At 44.1% G+C, this 20,880-nt stretch overlaps 1 protein-coding gene and 1 pseudogene across 2 annotated transcripts in view; one reads left to right on the top strand and one right to left on the bottom strand.

Moving 5' to 3' along the window:
- The window catches only part of ZNRF3 (zinc and ring finger 3), a 148,596-nt gene that overhangs the window by 34,200 nt on the left and 93,516 nt on the right, over nucleotides 1–20,880 (top strand). The gene's annotated exons all lie outside the window — the stretch shown is intronic.
- On the bottom strand, nucleotides 13,694–15,498 carry LOC309814697 (origin recognition complex subunit 4-like; annotated as a pseudogene). The gene has a single exon. The product of its transcript is annotated as an origin recognition complex subunit 4-like (transcript).

Raw genomic sequence — 20,880 nt, forward strand, 5'->3', positions numbered from 1 at the left:
CTCCACCACCCCAGCCTGAATATTTTCCAAGTCTTTATAAGAATCACAGACGGGTGGCTGATTTTCTAGGTGTTCCCAGCTTAAGCTGGTGTGTCTGCCTTTAGCCGTTTGTTCAGTACACACATTGGCGAAACCCTGTGCCATGCATACCTCCATGATAGCCATGCTCCATTGTCTTACAGACAAATAGTTGCACAGACAAAACAGTCTTCCAAATTGAGCCAGCTTGCTGGCCCTTGAGCTCCTTTCCAAGATCTTTCTCACATCAGAAGTCGGGATCAGTGGGGTCTGAGGCACTCAACCAGGCTAAGTCGTGGTGACTAACGTCCACCTCGGCATCTTATGGGCATGCCAAGCAAACCAGCACCTGTAAAACCAGATTTCTCTTCTGTCCCCAGATCCTTTTCTCTTGGGTTCTTGCCTGTAACTCAAGCTCAAATCCTGCTGTCTGTCTAGATTGTCTTCTCTCTTCTGGCCCCAAAGATGCCTCTGTCCACGTATGTCAAATTGTCCGTAAGCTCCTTGACAGCAAGACTGGGAGGTTTTTTTTATCCTTTTTTAAACTATAAATCAGATTTCCCCCATCTTCTACACCCACCCCCCAGTATTTTATCATGAAAAATTTCAGACATAAAGGAAAAGTAAAAGAATTTTATAGTGAACACCTATATACTCATTGTCTATATTCTACCATTAACATTTTACTATACTTGCTGTATCACATATCTGTCCATCTGTTCATGTGATGTGTCTTTAATATTTGAAACCTGGGTACATGTATATGGTAGGTGCTCAGATGTTTTAATGGATATGACAGGGTTTTTTGAGGTTCCCTTTTTATTCTGGTTTTACAACTTTTAGATCCAAGTATCTGTCTTTCTCTCTCTCTCTCTCTCTCTCTCTCTCTCTCTCTCCTCAAGTTGGAGCAGCCCCAGGGATTTTGCTTCTTGATTTGGACACTCAAGGGAGAACCCAGAAGCTTGCAGTGGCCAGAGGACAACCTGGGGCATGGAGTTTGCCTTGGAGACCTGTTGTGTTTGAGTGACTTGCCTCCTCATGCTTCCTGGAATGGAGCCCATTGCTCTTCCTCGGTCTTGTCCCACCCTTTGCTGCCTGTTGGTTGCAGGGCTCAGAGACTGTAGGTTTTCGTACAAGAAGGGTGCTACTGTAGAGTGAACGGTTAGCCAGCTGGGTGGAACTTCTGGTAGGTTTTTTTTTTTTTTTTTTTTTTTGTGGTACACGGGCCTCTCATTGTTGTGGCCTCTCCCGTTGCAGAGCACAGGCTCTGGATGCGCAGGCTCAGCGGCCATGGTTCATGGGCCCAGCCGCTCTGCGGCATGTGGGATCCTCCCGGACCAGGGCACGAACCCGTGTCCCCTGCATCAGCAGGCGGACTCTCAACCACTGCGCCACCAGGGAAGCCCCAAGCTTTGCAAAGTTTAGATGAACCACAGCTTGTTGCACTTAAACTGGCTTCCCGTGAGCTTTCCTTTTTCTTTGCTTTGCTCAGCTTTGTGTCTCCTCCGGAACAAGCCAATGGGATTGCGGGTGTGTGCAAAGTCTTCTAGAGCAGAAGCCCTTTCTTTCACTGTTATAAGCAGGAAATGGACCAGGTCTGCAAGCTTACCAGATTCTTTCTCTTCATAGGATGGGTAAGCTCTTCAACTTGCGCATGGTGAGCATATTTTCATTCCAGCCTGTGGTTTCCTTGCTTAAGGGTTTGGGTTCAGAGAGGTTTCAGTTTTAGGGGTGTGTGTGTGTGTGTGTGTGTGTGTGTGTGTGTGTGTGTGTGTGTGTTCAGAAGATCGACCTGACTTTGCCATGGTCTCCAGGGTGCCAAATGGTGTGTGACATGGGTTGTGTTGTGAATCTGCTGGTTGTGCCTTATTTTTACTCCAGGGTTACACCTATTTTATTTTGCTGTAGCGGTAGAAGGCAGCTATGCAGCCTTTTAATAATGAAGCTAAGAACACCATCTCCAGTTTGATTCTGTTTGGAGACCTTTTTTTTGTTCGGTCTAGATTCATGATCCAGGGGTACTTGTGATTTGATTGTCTCTCTAACCCCCGTCTTGGTCTGTGTTTAATTTTTGCCTAGCTCTTGTATTTTGAAGTTTTTAAGCATTTAGAAAAGTTGAATGAATAGTCGAGTGTGGCAAAATGTTAACAGTGGCTCACTTTATACTCTAACATATGCTCTGTGTGTGTGTGTGAGTGTGTGTGTATTTTTTTCTGTTTTGGCTAGACCATTTGAAAGATGCCAATACCATGACCTTTTACCCCTTAATACTCCAGCATACATCCAGCTAAGATTAAGGACATGCTCCTAACCACTGTGTCATCATCACGCCTGTGAAATTGACATGTTTAGATTTCTCTAAGTGTCTCAGACATGTCTGAAATAGCTGGACTTAAAAAATCCACGATGCATTCAGGCTTCTCTCATAGTATTCGACTTTTAAGTAGTTATATTGTGTTGATACACAGATACTGTAATGCTAATGGGAAACAAAATAAAAGGAAAAGCTTCTTCCACAATCCTACTATCGCAATAAACCAAACCAATTTCACTTTTCCATCTTCTTATATTTAAAAACGAAGCTCTGGACAAATTTTTTAGTTCATTTTTATCGTCACCCATGAGATAATTGGAGGTATTGTGGAATAAAAAAGAAAAAGAAAAAGGAAAACTGACCAAGACTCTTGCGCAGTTTCACCACATAACCAAAAATTGTGGTCTTCGAAAATTCTAGCTGAGAGATTGGGAGTTTTACTAAGAATGCCAAGAGGCTGGTGGCCTTTGAGTACTGTTTGAATCAAGAGGGAAGAAATCAGCTCTTCCTTTGGTTTGTTCAGAAGGCTGTTTTTTTCTGATGATGTAACAATGTCTGTAGGTCTTGGATCTCCTTTTTCCAGGGTGGCTTCTCTACTCTTGGCACTTCAAGCTGGATCATTCTTTGTGGTGGGGGCACTGTCCCACGCATCAGAGGATGTCGAGCAGCATCCCAGTCCCCTACCCACTAGAAGCTGGTAACAAGCTTCCCTCTCAGTTATGACAGCTAGAAACGTCTCCAGATATGTGTGTGTGTGTTGGGGGGCGGGGGCACAGCACAAAACTGCCCGTAGTTAAGAACCATTGTTCTAGAAACTCTTTAGGGTTAATTATTGAGTTGGGGTTAACTATGCTACTGATGAATTTCTGTGGAGAGACATTTCCTATTACAGTGAGAATTGAACTATGTTAAGCCCTATCCCTGTCTGAGAACCCAGAAATTTCTAGATGTCACTGGCATCTAGAAGGGATTGAAATCACTTGGCAGATGACAACACAATGTGTGCCTTTTGTGATTTTCACACTTTAGCCGGAGCTTCTTACCTGATATTATTGGGACCTGTGGATAGTTGGATGATTGAAAAAGGTCAGTTCAGTTGAAGCTGGGAATGATTTTAAAAGTTTAAAATCATATTTTAATTAAAGTCTGTGAGCAGACAGTCAAACCCAGGCTTTTGTGAATGGGACCACTGATCTGTATTCCTTAGAGTCTTACTTTAGCCCTCCTCTTGATTTAGCACTTAAAATTCACAGTTCTGGGCTTTTTTTCAAAGTGAAGGGAAAACTTACAAGCACTTGCAGACTATCAGGAGCCTTCTAGAAATTTGCCGTTTTTCCCCTTTTTGTCTAGTCTTCAAAAGTTGCACTTAGTTCTCAGCCATTTTTAGTTATTTGTCTTCGTTTAATCTTTCTTTCCAAATTATTTGACTTAGTTTTCCTAGGGTAAAACTCAACTTTTTGCAACATTTAAGATTTAGTTTTGTTATAAATTTATATCAGATAGAGTTAGCATAAACAGATCTACAAACACGTACAGCCTGGCTGGTGGGAGCAGTGGCGTGTGGTGGTCCTGGTGATGGTTTCCTGACCAGGCATCTGCAGTGGGAGCAGGTACCGGCTCACGGCATTTTGGGCTGGTCTGTCAATAGCCCCTGCTCTATTCTGAAGTAGCGGAGAGGCTCCAGACAAAGGCGGTGCCCTTTCTAAGTGTGGGCCTCCTCAGGAGTTGGAAGATCTGGGGGAAAGATCTGCCTTAGAGGCCCCAAGCTCCTCGTTGCTCATCTGTCAGGTGGAAGTGACAGTTATGCTTAACTATCAAGCAGGTTATCCTGCAGGTTCCACTCAGGTCACCTAACGGACACGCAGGATGTGCCTTTGCAAATGTGCTGTGGGCCCCTGGGGTGTTACTGATGAGTCAGCTTTTGCTGAGTCTGAGAATGGATTGCTCTTCTGAGGATGTGTTGGCTGCTTCTTGCTCTCTGACCAGAGGACACTTGAACCCTCACACTGAGAGCTTTGGGCCAGAGTAGGAAACAAGCGGCTTTGCTCAGTGTATGTTCATACCCATCCCTGAGGAAATCGCTCTGGGCTCCTACCATGCTGATGGCAAACCCACATGGCATGACTGAGTCTTCGTTGCAGGTCTTGCTTGAGTGGAGATTACTGGCTTCTCAGTGATGAACCCAGAGAGCAGGCGGGAGTGAGGAGGCAGGGGGTGGGAGGACAGGGGCTCGGCTGGGGTGTCGGAGACTGGCAGGGTTCTCATCACGGGTCCTGTACCCGTGCTTTGATGTGCATGCAAAGCAAGTGACTTGTGGAGACTGCACCACCCCGGAGGAAAAGAAGTCATCGTTGCAGTGCAACATTCTACGGTCTTCTGGACAGTAAAATTTATTTATTTTTGCCAGGATGCCTCTTTCATTCTTTCATCATCAGGCTGACCAACGTTGGATAGGTCAGCAGAGTCTTGTGCTGTTGAATGAATGGTTAGATAAATCTCACACTGATGTTCAGAACTTGAAGGACCGTTTGTTGTGGAGTGTCACCAGTTAGGGAAACTGAGCCCATCCAATTGCTTTTTTTGTAACCTTCCTCCTTCTCCCATCAGGGGAAGCTAGAATCTTCCCAGTAAGTGAAGACGTTACTTTGTAAGTATGTTTGTAGCTTGAAGAATAGCGAAATTGTGTCGCAGTTAGCATTAGGGAAACCCTGGAATTATTGGTGCAAATTGTTATTAATACAGCACAAATTCTTCCTTGAAGCTAGCACTAGTCTTTTGACATGGGAAGTGACAAAAGAGGAATCAATCCAGGAGGCTACTATTGGTTAGGGAGCCCGTCCATCCTTGCCAGGCACTAGGTCAGGCACTAGGAACACTGCAATGGAAAAGACATGGATCCAACATCGCACTGGGGAACCTGTGTCCCAGTACAGTCATTCTGGACAGAGGGACTCTTTCTGTCCAGTTCCCCGGGGCTGTATGTGTAGTACATGTGTGATCGAGAAACAGCTAAGCTTTGGTCACATGGCAAAATACAGGTGAGGCTCCCGTGGTCAGAGAAGGCGTGATGGGGACATGCCGAGCTTGGTGGTGCATTGGTGTGGAGAGCCTGGGAGACCCGAACTCGGTGACAAGTGTAGGCTGTCAGCCAGGCATGGGGCCAACTTGGAACAGAGGCTGTGGAAGGGACAGGGGTGTGTGTGGTACCTATAGCTGAGGCTCAGGTGATGACCTTACCCTGCTCAAGCTCGGAGAGGACGAGTTGAGCCACGCACACAGTCATCCCTGAGCACCTATTTGAAATCAAGGGTGAGAGCCTAGAACAGGGAGGTCTGCCTGGGGCAGTAGGGTGTGGAGGAGCTGATGCTTATCTTAGCTGGGGAGGGGCCTGGCCCTCTCTGAGCTTGGTTTCCTCACCTGTAAAACGAGGCCTACATCTCAAGGGTCTCTCCTGGTTTGATTAAAAAAAAAAAACAAAAAACTTAACATTGTTGAGTAAGAATGTAACCGCTTGCCTCTTTGATCTTTGATCAGTGATCCAGGTGAGTGGAGGGGACCTGGCTTTTCCTGGCTCGAGCTACCTTTGGAGTGAATGCAAAACGTCTGTTTGTAGATGGCCAGGCCCCTGTTGTCATGTACAGAAGCTCAGGCAGCGTGAGAGTGCAGGAGCCACACAGCAACACAGGGTCATTGTGTGCATGTACTCGTGGTCTTTCCCCGGGCCGCTCTGCCCGGCAGTGACTTGAGCTGAGAGGCAAGACTGAGCAGAGAAGTGGTTCCTGCAACTAGAGCCCTGAAAGCTGGTGCAGGGCTGATCCCTATTTACTTCAGTCCTTGTCTTGGGTGTCTCTGGCTGTGGTTGGCTCCCCTTAAGAACCTGCCTGGAGGAAGTTTACCCAGTGTCCGCCTTCTCTTTACCAGCAGTAGTGGATCTTCAGTTGCATCCTCTCTCAGATGTGCTGTTCCCTCTCGCCCCTCGGCCCCTTGCCCCTCGCCTCTCCCTCCCTCTGCCTGAAAGACAGAAAGCAAAACTTCTAATTATATGGAAACAAAGATTGCCAAGGTTTATTAGAATGAAGTGTTTTGTGTGTGTGTGTGTGTGTGTGTGTGTGTGTGTGTGTGTGTTCCACCTATAATAACGCCCAAATCTTCCAAAGTACATCATCTGACATTTTAGAATATAGACCTTTTTCTCATGGCAAAGCTGTATTTTAATAGCTTGTGGTTTTTAAAATATCATCTAAACTCACAAACAAATGCATTCTTCTCAATTATACCCTGATTCTACCATGATCTTCCCTTTTTTCTCCTTAATGTCTCTAGAAATTATTGGAGTCTACTGGGGGATTGTACATTATAAGTGTTCAAAAATGAATCAGTTCAAGTCTGAGCAGTATGGTAGTTAAAAGGAGTTTTAGGGGTTATTCTGATTCTCTTTTTTTTTTTTTTTTTTTTTTGCGGTACGCGGGCCTCTCACTGTTGTGGCCTCTCCCGTTGCGTAGCACAGGCTCCAGATGTGCAGGCCCAGCGGCCATGGCTCACGGGCCCAGCCGCTCCGCGGCATATGGGATCCTCCCAGACCGGGGCACGAACCCGTATCCCCTGCATCGGCAGGCGGATTCTCAACCACTGCGCCACCAGGGAGGCCCGTGATTCTCTTTTTTAAAGGAACATTCCTGAACTTGGTTGAAGCCGTCAGTGTTCCTGATGAGCCATGGGCCCGTGAAGCAAACGTTGGAGTCTTCTGGTGGGCATCATAACTGTTAAGGAGTTAGTGTTACCCCTGCCGTGTTTAAACATTAACCAGAGGGCTTCCTCTGCTGTTATCTGTTATCAACAATTATTTGGAACATTTTCTGGCAGTGGAGCTTTGTTTTTCCTCCGAGGAGATGCTAGAACAGGATGAGAATAGACATTAGGCCTCAACAAAGGAAGATTCTTGATTATATCCAGAGAAACAACTGGCTTTGCGGATACATAGAGTTTGCCTTCTTAACATTTTGTAACCTCCTGTCAGCACCCCCTGCCCCCCAATACATACACACACACACATACACACACACACACGAGTTATCTGGATCTGGGGGAGAGGGCTGTAGTAATTTTTTTTTTTTTTTTTTCTTTTTGCGGTATGCGGGCCTCTCACTGCTGTGGCCTCTCCCGTTGCGGAGCACAGGCTCCGGACGCGCAGGCCCAGCGGCCATGGCTCACGGGCCCAGCCGCTCCGCGGCATATGGGATCCTCCCAGACCGGGGCACGAACCCGTATCCCCTGCATCGGCAGGCGGACTCTCAACCACTGCGCCACCAGGGAGGCCCTGTAGTAATTATTTTATTGTATAAAAATGAATGGTACCTTTTTTCCTATTAGGGATACTCATTAAAATTGCTTTGTGGAGACAGTGATGGCGAGGTACAATGAGACACAGTCGAGTCCTCTCTGAGGTATTAATGCTCTGAGGCCACTAATATTTGGGGGGACACATAAAGGGGGTACTGCTCTATTGCAGATGTGTTCATTTGGTTATTAACAAAAGGCTGGGGTGACCCAGAAACTTAAACCCAGAGAAAAACAAAAGTACTTTCAAACTCACAAATGGGACGATGTTGGAGATTCCTGAATAGCCCCTCTGGAGTGCTTTCTCTGCCACCTAGCTGCTTTGGAGCTGTGGCTTCTAATAGCTTCTCAACCTAGAGGGCCCCATAAAATTTTAGCCTGTTTCTGTATAGAGTGCTTTGGAGTGGCCATTTCTCTCTGCCTCTTATTTACTCTCAAATACCCTCTGGAAAAAGAGCTGATGAGGTGCATTGAGAGTTGGCATCAAAGGCCATTCATTGATCACCACCACTCAGTGCTCCTGTATTTTTGGCCTTAAATTTTGTTTTAAAAAATTGTTTTAAGGCATAACTCCTAAAATTCAAGCAAGCATTAAAGTCTAATCAGTGAAAAAGTAGATTAAGAAAGGAGAAGCCTTCCCACCTGTAGATGCTGCCATGACCAGCTGGGTGCCTGGTTTTTCTTTTTGGCAGTTATCTGTGTGCCCTGTTCCTAGACTTGCTGACCCAGGGCTTCTCCGAATGGAGCAGGGGCACCGGAGCACCATAACCAAGCCTCAGCGTGGCATGCAGTGTGGGTCGCGTGAAACAGGACACACTCGCAGGCATTTGTGGGGCAGTGGTGCTTACCTTACGCCCCTGGGTTTCATGTCTCTTCTGTACGCTTCAGATGTTGCCCCAGTTTCTGGGTATGGCTGTCAACGATTCTTGATTCTTCTGGTGGTGTTCTCCTAATAGGGCACTTCCGGAATGGAATTTCTGAATAAATATCTCAATTCCTTCCATCTCATACGAGCACACAGACCCTGTCCCTGTACCCGTCCTTTGTCCCGAGAGGCATCTCTGTGGGAGCCCTTCAGCCGCAGCCCACCTTGGTGTCACAGGTGATAAAGCCCCGTTGTTTTCAGGTTTCTGGTCACTCGGCCCCGACCTCGGCATTGCTTCTCTGTGGCTTGGGTTTCGCGTGCCCTGCCGGTGCCCTCGGTTCATCTGTCTTTATTCTGGGTTCTCTGCTTGGCATGCATTCACCAGGCTCCGCTCCCTGAGGGCAAGGCTGCTGTCTTTGCACCTCGGAGGCTGACCTATCCACTGTTGATCCCCTGACACCCCACACATCTGGCCAGCTGCCCCAGGTCAGCCCGCTGCCTCCTCCAAGGTTTGTTGGGTTCCGTCCTCCAGTGGCTGCAGAAAATGATTTTCTACAGTTCCATCACAGTGGTTTATGAGAGAATCCATTTTCCTAACCCGGATATGGGGTCCCTTCCACCAGCAACAGAATATTCCCTGAGGACCTCCGAAGAGGCTCCCCACCTGGATTCCCAGCCACCTCACCAACCCCAGGAGCCTGGGCAGGTGAGTAGATGATCTTTTTATTAGAAGAAGCACTGCTTGTACTTTTGCCCTTCCCCACTGCGCACTGAACCCCACCAGGCCTTTCCTGGTCCCCTCCTCGGTGCAGGAGACTCCAGGGGTGCAGACCAAAGGCCCAGTCGAGGTGATCTGGGCATAGGTTTCTCTGCATCTGTCAGGCTCTCCCAAGAGCTGTTTTGATTCACCCGGCACCTTTATTGCTGGTTTCTGCTCACTGGCTGGCCTGCTGCTCCCAGACTCATGTGAAGGTCTTTCAGCTGTAGGTCCCTAATGGGGAGGACAGTCTCCTATTGGCTCTCCAGTGTCACTCTCCTTATCCTCTGGCTGAAAGTCCTGACCTGACCCAGCCATGACCCAGACTCGGACCCTAGGTGGCCTTTCTAGCTTGGTCGACCTCCCATCTCTACTTGTGCAACCTGGGTTTTGTGGCTGTCATGCCCGCCCCGCACGCCACACCTGTGCAGTCTCTTGCCTTGAGGACGTGCTGTCCCCGAGCCCTGGAGTCCGTCAGCGGCAGGCCCGACACCTTTCAGGTCCCAGTGCCTCAGCACCTCTCTTGGGCTCCCGGGGCCCTGGCAGAGCAGCAGGCTCAGTGCCTGGGAGTGTGGCCCTCGGTTCCTGGGCCTGTGAAGTGCCCTGAGTGGCTGCTGGGTCGTGGGTGGCTCACTTCTGATGGCTGTGGTCTTGCTCATCTCCCATTCCTCCTCCCCCTTGGCTCTAGGAGGTAGTAATTTTTTTAAATTAATTAATTTATTATTTATCTTTGGCTGCGTTGGGTCTTTCTTGCTGCGCGTGGGCTTTCTCTAGTTGTGGAAGGTGGGGGCTACTCTTCATTGCGGTGCGTGGGCTTCTCATTACGGCGGCTTCTCTTGTTGCAGAGCACAGGCTCTAGGCGCACGGGCTTCAGTAGTTGTGGCACGTGGGCTTCAGTAGTTGTGGCTCGCGGGCTCTAGAGCACAGGCTCAGTAGCTGTGGCGCACGGGCTTAGTTGCTTTGCAGCATGTGAGATCTTCCTGGACCAGGGCTCGAACCTGTGTCCCCTGCATTGGCAGGCGGATTCCTAACCACTGCACCACCAGGGAAGCCACAAGTAGCATCTTGATTGAGCATCATTTACCTCAGATATTCAACCAGCAGTACATTTTTTATGGAATCTTAACCCATATCCTATTTGTTACCTCTCAAAATACTGGTAAACTATTATTTTAGCTTTACTCTGTATTTCGTGTCAGTGTTTTGGGCACAGGTTGTTGTGCTACCGTCAAATTTTACTTGCTCTTTTTTTCTGCAAGTATTTAACAAAAAGTTAAAAAAAGAAAACAAGTCCTATAAAACCCCACCTTGGGTAAGTGATTAAGTATTGTACAAATAAAATGTGTGCTATCCCCATCCCATTCCCAAGTTAAAAAAAAATTGTATGATTCGCATATGAAGTTTTTCTTCAGTTATATGTTCTTAAAGAGAGGAACAGTAGCTCTATAATTTATAGTGAGGCTTACACCTTGAGATTTGCAAGAATGGGGATAGGTGAAAGGGAGGTTTGTCAATTGTGGCATTTCCCTCCTTTGTTGTGTAAGCAGATTGTATTCCCACAAAAGTACATATGTTGGTCCTGTCAATTTTAAAAGAGGCTAAATGGCATTCGTCATTTTTTCTTTTCATACAGAGATTTTTAAAAAGTGGCTTAGGAAATAGATATCAAAGATATAAACTACACTTGAACAATTGAAAGGAAGAATTCTGGTATTTTCACTTAGGGTGATCACCAAGGAAGCTAGCTTTCATTTACATTTTTAGTGTTGCAAATTCTTTCGTTTATCCCATGACTTTCAAAGAAAATGGAGGTGAAGAGCCCCACCTAGTCACATTGAGTGTCATTGTTCACACCAATGGATTCTCAGTTTTTTTAGGGTAAAGGTGAAGGAAAGGGCAACACTTAGGTTATGGTGGTTTGAAAGAACCTGCGTTGTCTTCTAAAACCAAATGAAAATGCAAACCACAGTGGAATCTGCAAAGAATCTCTGCAGAAAGACCAAAACTGTTTCCACAGCGCTGCTCTGCAAAACAGATTCTTCAGGAAGTTAATTGTATATAATCATCATATATAGCATTATGATGTGGTAAATTTGAACCAACAGCTCTTAATTCCTCAGAACCATTCACATGCATGTCCACAAAATTGGAAAGACTTTTTGTTTTTTTTTTCTTAATAAGATCCTGTTTTTGGTAGGGCACTTGGAGGGAACACATGCGTGAAAACTGCACCAGTGCCGCTAACATTCCTCCTCACCTGTTTTTCAATCTTTTGATTGTGCTGTTAACAGGCTACATTCCTCCTCTAGTAAATGAAAATATCTTTAAGCCATATTTGTTTACATTATTCTCAAAAGTTTTTTACTAGGGCTTTTTCAGATTTGGTTTTATTTTATTGATGATGGTTTAAACAATTTAAGAGATGAAGTTAGTTTAAAAATTTTTAAGTATATTTTAGCTTCTCTGTATTAGGGAATATGGAAAGGGGAATATCAACATTCCTTCTCTGAAAAAATGCCTTTGAAATGTAGGCACGTGCTTCATTTGTATGACTTTTGCTAACCTATTTTTTCTAGTTTGTTTTATAGCTCTTTCACTGATGTTGATGGATTTTCTGTAGCTCTTATGGAGCCAGGGAGGCAGATGAGTGCTCTTAACCTTTTAGTGGAATCTTAAGCTGATAAAAATTTGCAATCTTCAAGCCAGTTCTTTAGGTACTTTTGTGGTCAGTGCCTTTAAAGCAGAGGGTACTTCCCTAAAGCAGTTTAGAAAAATTTTTAAAGGGACAATTTTAGCTCAAGTGCAAAATCCTTGCTTCTAGTAATAGTGAATCTACCATGGTAAGTATTTTGGCAAACTGTCCCCTAAAAATCTATAGACTGTTGCATAGAACCAGGATGCAAGCCTTAGCTTTCATGAGACACTGCTGAAAAGTAATTGACAGTGATCTGAAAACTTAGAATGCCCAGAATAGGTTGCAACTACTGAAGAGCTATTTTTATGCCCAGAAATCTCATATTCCATTCTAAACGCAATACTTCTTAAAAACCAAGTAAATAATTTCTTCGAGTACACTTTTAAAAATACATGGTAAGGAACACATTACTGAGCTTTGGTGTCAACGAAATGAGTTGAATTCCAGGGTCTGTCAATCCTCTGGACAGGGCCACTACTGTGTTAGTTTCCTCACCTGTAAACAACAGTAACTAAATATCATAGGGTCTTTGACAGTTAAAAGGATTACAAACTGCACAAGGATAGGGACTCTCTCTTTTGTAAACCTTCCATGAAAATAATAGGCAATCAAATATTCTTGAATAAATGAAGTCACAACACTTAATGAATGCTTATTAAATTTCACTTTAAACATATACCAGGGACTTCCCTGGTGGTCCAGTGGTTAAGAATTCGCCTTCCAGTGCAGGGGACGTGGGTTCAGTGCCTGGTCGGGTAACTAAGATCCCACACGCCTCAGGGCAACTAAGCCCACACGCCGCAACTACTGAACCTGCGTGCTCGCCTGCAATGAAGATCCATTGCTGCCAAAATAAAAACAAACAACAAACAAACATATACCAGTATTAGTTCATGGATTCCTGAATTTATAAGGTGATGCTTTGACATTTCCACATTCCTCATAGGGGTCTACTTTTTGTTACAAATAGATTTAGTTAACACTGTCATACACTTTCCATTATTTGTGGGAGTGGTTTTACAGGAATTTCCTAAAGTGCCTGTTAGAAAGACAAATGCTAGTCCCTAGAAGAGGCCCAAAAATCTGTATTTAAAAGCCTCCTACAAGAGATTCTTCTGTAGATGGTATGAGTACCATATTTTAAGAAGTCTGGAAGAAAATGTTCAAACTTTTGGCTTTTTTCTTCCATGTGAACCATCTTCTAGCCAAACTGATCAGTCTCCTGAACTAGAAGACCTTGGTCTGGGACAGAAACCCAAATTTCCATGAATACAGAAAAACTGCAGCACCTCCCAATGGACCAAAAGATTACTCATTACACCTCAACTCTTACCATTGTTTCTACTGTTTTAAGGATTGTTAAAACATCTGGCTGCTGGGTTGAAATGAACTCTTCAAATGTACCACATACATACTTCACAAGTGTTAAATAAGCATGTGGTTCAATCCCTAAACGAGTCATACTTATTTTTTTGAACAGCTACTTACAAAATAATCTAAATCACTGGAATTATAAATCATGTAACTGCTCGTGATTCAAAGGCAAGGCACAGCCGTGATATTGCATATGTAAGAGTCTCCCATAACTACAAAAATACATCTTTATAAATATAGGAAAACATAGTAACATATCTTGTTAAAGGACAATAGCTTTTAGTTCTTCAGAGAAGTATGCCTGAGACTCCATAACTGAAGCCATGGTTATATTTATAACCAGTTTAGGGAGGATGTTGCCCACTGCCTAACATCTGTAGGACAGTTAGGGTATTTCTGCAAAGCATTCATAATTTGTGTATTATCCAGAAGTAGTTTCATCAGCTGGTACTCCCTCTGTGCATTTACTGATGTTCTTTCCAGGGGCCTTATTAATTCTAATTGTTGTAAGTGTTCAAAAGCCTTCATGACAACAGGTTTCTCAAAATTATAAACAGAATGGGCCCTCCTTTGAACAAACTTCTGAAACTCATTATAAACCATTTTAAAATTAAAGGGCTCCTCTTCATAGATGTCATTTAAATGTTTCATTGCTATGATAAGACAGATTTCCAAGACCGACAGACCACGTACAATATTTGCTTTAGAGCCCACGCTACACAGCTGGTTTGCCTCCATCAGATCTGCTGCAGTCATAAATGGTTGTGATGGTGTTACGCGATTTAAAGCAAGCCTCAATAGCATGTGTAATGACCGCAGGTTTTTGCTGACATTGAAATGCTTCTGCAGCACGTCTTGCACACTTCTGTCTTCTGAGAGACTCTGAACCTTCTCATTCCACTTCTCAGCGAAAATCTTGTCTGGAAATACTGCAGATAGAGATAATTGTTCTTTAAATATTTTAAGATACTGTGGAAAACCAAATGAATTCATTAAGTGTATCTGCCAGTGGGAAAATCGTGACTTCACTCTTTTTTCTAAGAGTTCCATAATATCCAATCTACGTGTAAGACCAATAACTGCTACTGGAGTCTGTGCAAACTGAGAAATGTCAAAAAGATTATAGAGGAGTGTTTGGTTTTTATGATGAGCAAAAAGATCAAATTCATCTAATACGAAGATCGCTGGGCAACTACTAGTCCAGTCACCTTTTTTTAAAGCTTCCGGAAGAAATGAAAGGTTTTCAGCAAAGCTTCCAAAAAATTTATCTCCAACTACAGTTTCCAGATTTAACTGCCTTTAGGGCAATTTTATCATCGATCTGCAGCAGTCCATTTAAGTGAACTTGTAATACATTTTCACTCCCTCTTCTATTAGTTCTTTCAAAGCAGGGTTTATTAACATAGTCTTTCCTGATCCTCGGGGTCCAATAATGAGAGCCGAGTTACTTTCTCCATGGATAGCAGTTCTTTTCAGCAGCTCAGTTAAGTGTTTATATTGTACTTGTACTCCAAATAGGTTACTATGTGGACTCTGATGACAAAATCTTTCACGTAAAATTCTTTGTACCCGCGAAAGGTATTCTGTTTGTATTAAATTGTTACTCTTTGATTTACGACTGCTCATTTAAACAAATTGAAATCCAGAGCAGAGCAGGATCCTGGGGACCACGGGAATCCCTTCACAGGCTCCCCTCGCCGCGTCCTCTGCTCTGCCTCACCTGCTGCCAGCGATACACCCACACTCCCTTTACCATGGCTCTCATGGAGCTGAGCCAGCAGGCAGAGCAGCCCCTTGAGGGCCTCTGAAAGCAGAGCTGAAGTACAGACTCCAGGGCTCTTCTGCACGAGGTGGAAGGAGTCTCGGATGTACCTGGAGGGGAGGAAGCCAGCTGGGCATTATAAATACTCCCGGGCCTTGGAGCAGGATGGCAGAGGACATCCGGGGCCATTCCAAAGGCAGGGCTGATAGGCTCACACCTTGTTCATTTGAGCTGCTACTACATTCATGTTTAGGAATTTTTTTTTTTTTTTAATTATGAAGATGAATCTCTACCTCTTAAACTGTTAGTTGTCATGCCCTGGCTGGTGCTGTTAATACACAACTGAGACTGGAGGCCATAAATTTGAAGATGATGAGCTGTTGCCAACAAAATTTCCTCTTACAATAAAAAATTTTTTAAAAAAGAAACCCTCCCCCCATGCCAGATTTGTTTGTCTGAAATTTGTCCCTGTTGGTATCCCAGGGGCTCCCATGGAAGCTGGCCTGGGATGGTGGGGAGACAAGGGAAGGGACAGAGTAGGTCAGTGTGAGTTGGGACTGGCCTGTGCTTGCCTCCCGGTGCACATGCTGTGTCAGGGCCTGCATCTGGGCTTAAAATGCTATTCATTCGTCAACATACTGACCCCCTTTTCAAGTTTCATTGTTCTGTTGTTTTGACTATAGAAGTGACACTTTTTATAAAACCAGTTTCTGTGATCTGGAACAGGGTTCTCAAACTTTTATGTGCATCAAAATCATCTGGCCCCCACCTCTAGAGAGTCTGATTGAATGGCCCTGGGGTGGGTGGGGCCTGAGAATTTGCATTTCTAACAAGTTTCCAGATATCGCTGCTATGGCTAATCTGGCAACCACCCTTTGAGAACCACTGATCTAGAAGGTACAAGGAAATGAGCACCATCTTCAATCTTACCACTCAGAACCATTGTTAACATTTGAAATGTAGTGAATATATATTTATGTATATGGACAGAGTTTTAAAAGCAAAGATGGTTCTGTGCTATACATATTATTGCTTTTTTTAAAAAAAAAACTTTTTTTTTTTGGCTGTACCGTGCAGCATGTGGAACTTCCCCCACCAGGGATTGAACCTGCACCCCCTGCAGTGGAAACACGGAATCTTAACCACTGGACCACCAGGGAAGTCCAAAACAAACTTTAAATTTGAGAATCGTTTTAGACTTACAGATAAGCTGCAAAGATAGAGAGTTCCCATATACCATTCACCCAGTTTCTCTTATTGTTAATGTCTTACATTGTTGTGGTACATGAGTCACAACTAAGGAACCAACAGTGGTACATTACTGTTAACTCCACACTATTTTTGCTTTTAATGAAAATATTACTTATAATGTTTTTTCATAATATTCAAATATCAGAACTGAATAGTGACAGAAGGAAAAGACCTCTTTACTCCTCCCATCTCATTACCTATATATTTCAGAGTATTTTTCTGTGCACTTGTATACCCATGTAATCACACACACACACACACACACCTTTTCTTTTCATTTAATGTGTCTTGAAAGTTTTTCTTTATCAGTATATCTAGATCTGTCCCATTGTGTTTCAATGGATAGCACACATTGCTTGGAACCCTTTTAAAACTTAATAATATCAGTTTCCAGAATTTAAGTCTAGTGGATGAAAGGTGAGGTAGGGCATACCTCCCTTTTATCTTGCATTGGAGGTTAGACATTATTTGCCCGCCTCTGTGGAGTACTTAGCATGTTCCAGGCACTGTCAAGCCTTTAGCATGCATTATCTAACACACTTATCAAAACAACCTTATGAAACAGGTATCATTATTGTCCTTATTAACAGATGAGGAAACAGGGTCAGGGAGGTTAAGCGAGCAAAACCCTTTGACGACTTTCTAGCTGAAGCAGGCTCTCTGGCGTTTTGAGTGTCATGAGCCACTCAGTTTAGTGTGACCATGGCGTGTTTGTTCAGCTTTCCTGTGTGCCACACCCAGTGCTAGAATATGAAGGTGAAGGATGTCGTTAAGGAACTTGGGCTATTTGGGAGGACATGCATGTAAACAAATAATTATAGGCTAAGAATTACACCGGAGGTTTAAAATTACTGGTGGGGTTTTGACACCGTAAAAAAAAAATCCACTGGAGGAGGGGATGTGTGCTTGGAACTGTTGCATTGCAGAGGTGCAGAGGGAAATGCAGCAACAGACTTGGCAACCTGACCTGAGTTCGAAGTCTAGTGTTACTTTTCAGCTGAGTGACCCTAGGTAAGGCACTGAAACCTCTCTGACTTTTTGTTATGAGTATCTTAAAAAATACTTCTTATGGTTGTAAGATTAGATAGATACATAGTAAGAGCTAGCTATAGTTATGCTTAATAAATACACAAATATATATTAAGTATTTTATATATTTAGTGGGCTTAATAAATATAAATGTGTAATCTGTGCCACATCAATTGCTGAGTGGAAACTTGGAGGACTTCCCTGGCGGTCCAGTGGTTGGGACTCAGCGCTTCCACTTCAGAGGGCATGGGTTTGATCCCTGGTTGGGGAACTAGGATCATGCATGCTATGCGGCGCGGCCTAAATTAAAAGAAAAAAAAAATCCTTGGAAAGTTCTAGACAGAAATAAGTAAGGAGCCAAATCTCACAGTCTTTTATCTCTCGAGACCAAATCCTGAAGGCCTCCCGGGACGCCTCATGCCCCCATCTTGCCTTCTCTTGATGGGCCTTGCTCTTGGCACTTACCCCTCACTCCCACGTGCATTTTATTCTTTTCGTGCCTTCTCTCCTCTGTGTAACTGCAGTCTCTTTGAAGGGCAGGATCTCTGCCTTTCATTCTTGTGTCCCCTGCAGTTAAATGGAAACACGTTGAACATCAGTTGCAGAACCAGGTGCTTTAGGAGGGGAGGCGCACGCTCTCCTTGCCAAGGTGGTCGAGCTTAAACAGGATGGTCTTGGAAGAGTTTTTCCATCTCTCCCAACCATTCTTCCCCCCCCCGGGTTTTTCAGGCGTTGGCCTTTTACACCCAAACATGAGTTTTTTTTTTGTTTTTGTTTTTTTTTTAAATGGTCTTACTCTTTTTTTTTTTTATTTTTATTTATTTATTTATTCATTTATTTATGGCTGTGTTGGCTCTTCGTTTCTGTGCGAGGGCTTTCTCTAGTTGTGGCAAGCGGGGGCCACTCCTCATCGCGGTGCACGGGCCTCTCGTTGCGGAGCACAGGCTCCAGACGCGCAGGCTCAGTATTTGTGGCTCACGGGGCTAGTTGCTCCGCTGGCATGTGGGATCTTCCCAGACCAGGGCTCGAACCCCTGTCCCTTGCATTGGCAGGCAGATTCTCAACCACTACGCCACCAGGGAAGCCCCATGAGTTTTTAACATGGATGGGTCACTCAACATTTTGTTCAAGATTTTTAATGAACTGTATCTTAATATATGAGTAGTCTGTGTTATGAGTTAACTTAATCCTCGGATCTTTCACTGGGAAGAAAGATTTATGTTGATATTCCCCGCCCCCAACTTAGAAAAGCAGAACAAAACCTCAGCAGGCCTGCGTCGTCTTGTAGCCAGGACAATTCCGACCAGACGGCCACAGGTTAGATAAAATGCCTTTTGCCGTTTTCCTTTCCTACTTATGCTTGGGGTAAAGAACCTTCTGGCAAAGATTCTGCACCAGCAAAGCTGGAATAATAGTGTAAAGAAGTTTTGGTTGGAGATGAAGCTAAGTGAGTTGAGGGAAAGAGTAGCTTCTTTGCTGTGTAGTGGCTTGGAGAAGTTTCTAAGTTTGTCCTGGGGGATTGGCGGTTAAAACATGGTCCATGTCAACCTGAACTGTCTAAATAGTAATCTTGAGAAGAAATAAGGCAGTGTTATTTTTTTTCTCCTTTCCCTTGAAAATTGGCTGAACCCCACACGTTGGTTGGAAAGTGGGCTTGACTTGAGTATGTGAAAATCCACTTTCCTAGATCCAAAGAGCAGGACTCCCATTTCTGAAGGGTAGTAACAGAGAGCCAGGCGAGGTTTCTGCCGTTTTTTGTTTTTTGTGTTTTTTTTTAAGGAGTTTGCTCCCCCTAAGAGAGCCGGACTATTCAGAAAACTTAATCACAGGTTCTTCCTCCATTCAGACTTAATCTGGTCATTCAGAGGCCCTTTCCCTCCCCTTCAGAGGCTGCTGGCACCTGACCTGGGGCCACAGAGGTCTTCCTCTGGGCCTTTGGAAGGCTGAGAGGGCAGGAGCAAGTTTGATTCTTTGGGTTAGGGGGTTGGGTTGGGTCTCTTAAACTTAATCTCCAGTTGTGAACTGTAAGGGAGACCAACCATCAGAGACCAACTCCCCTTTATCATTTACCATTGCAGCCAGAAGCTTCTAATGGTTTCAGCCAAAAATATTTATGAAAATGACCCAATATAACAAAAATGTATTTAACTGAGGTTGTTCATTTTATGGACAGTTGTTCCTTTTCAGGCACTTGAATCACCCTCATGAATTCCTTTTTTTTTTTTTCCCTCCTCGTTTTCTGTCTTCAGTTCTCTAACATGTTCAGTGACAGTGGAAGGTACTCGAGAAGTCTTTCTTCATATAAATAAGTGCCTACATCTCTCCTCATACTTCTCTTTTTTTTAAAATTTTTATTGGAGTATAGTTGATTCACAATGTTGTGTTAGCTTCTGCTATATAGCAAAGTGAATCAGTTATACATATATCTACTCTTTTTTAGATTCTTTTCCCATATAGGCTATTACAGAGTACTGTACTTTCTTTTCTTGACACTAAAAAACAAAACAAAACAAAAAACCCACAAGAGTAGAAGTAGGGTTCTGAGAAGTCCTGTGTTGGTGGCAGCATTGGCAGCTGAGGAAGAAAGTGATGAGACCCTGGTGTGCTGATTAGGAGCACTCGCTTGTTCACTAGCTGGGTGGCAATAAAAGGTGTCTGGAGTACTGCAGATTTATTTTTGTTGATTTGAATTCAGAGTTTATTTCATTTTTATTTTTTTAATTTCATGTTTACTCTTTTCCACTTGGCTGAGGACAAATACAGATAAAGTCTTGGCCTATTGAAAGAGCCATTTAAATTTGTTTGATTTTTTTTTTAACACAGCACATTTTATATCCACAAAATGTGGTGAAGACAGAGCCATTCATAAAAACAGATTGCACAAGTCTGTGACTTCTGAGTGTTTACCCTGGAAGAAATCACCCGTGCCATTTTAGCCTTGCCCTTTCACATGGGATATGGTTCTGTGATTGAGTTTCAGGCCTGAACCCTTTGTGTGTGTACATCTAGCCCCATGAACCTCTCACCTGTTTCAGGAAATCATTTTGAGCAAAATGATACTTCTTTGAGAGTCTGAGCACTTTCTCAGCAGAGCCATGTGATACAGACAGAGCAGGGTGAGGACATACAGATGTGTCCACCTGCCTGTGGGCCTGACTTCTGTGAAAACCCACCAAAACCAACAGATGGACTGTTTTTTGGGAGCACTTTGTTTCAGAACTTTCATATAGCACATCAAGCCATTTAGTAGCAGCCAGAAACGAAGACGAAGCTGTAGCCCCTCTCCTTGTCCCTAGACCTTTATGGTTGTCGCCCATGACAACCAAGAACTTCAGCTTGGGATTTGGGAGACCTGGCTTCCAGATGAGCTGGGGGAATGTCCCAAGGTCTGTCTTCATTCGGAGTGAAGGAATGGGACTTGATTCTCTAGTAGTCTCTTCCCCCTGAGTCCTGTGTGATTTCTGTGCACCAGTGCTAC

Source organism: Mesoplodon mirus, assembly GCF_964341445.2.
Source record: "Mesoplodon mirus genome assembly, chromosome: 13".
NCBI classification, from domain to species: domain Eukaryota; kingdom Metazoa; phylum Chordata; class Mammalia; order Artiodactyla; family Ziphiidae; genus Mesoplodon; species Mesoplodon mirus.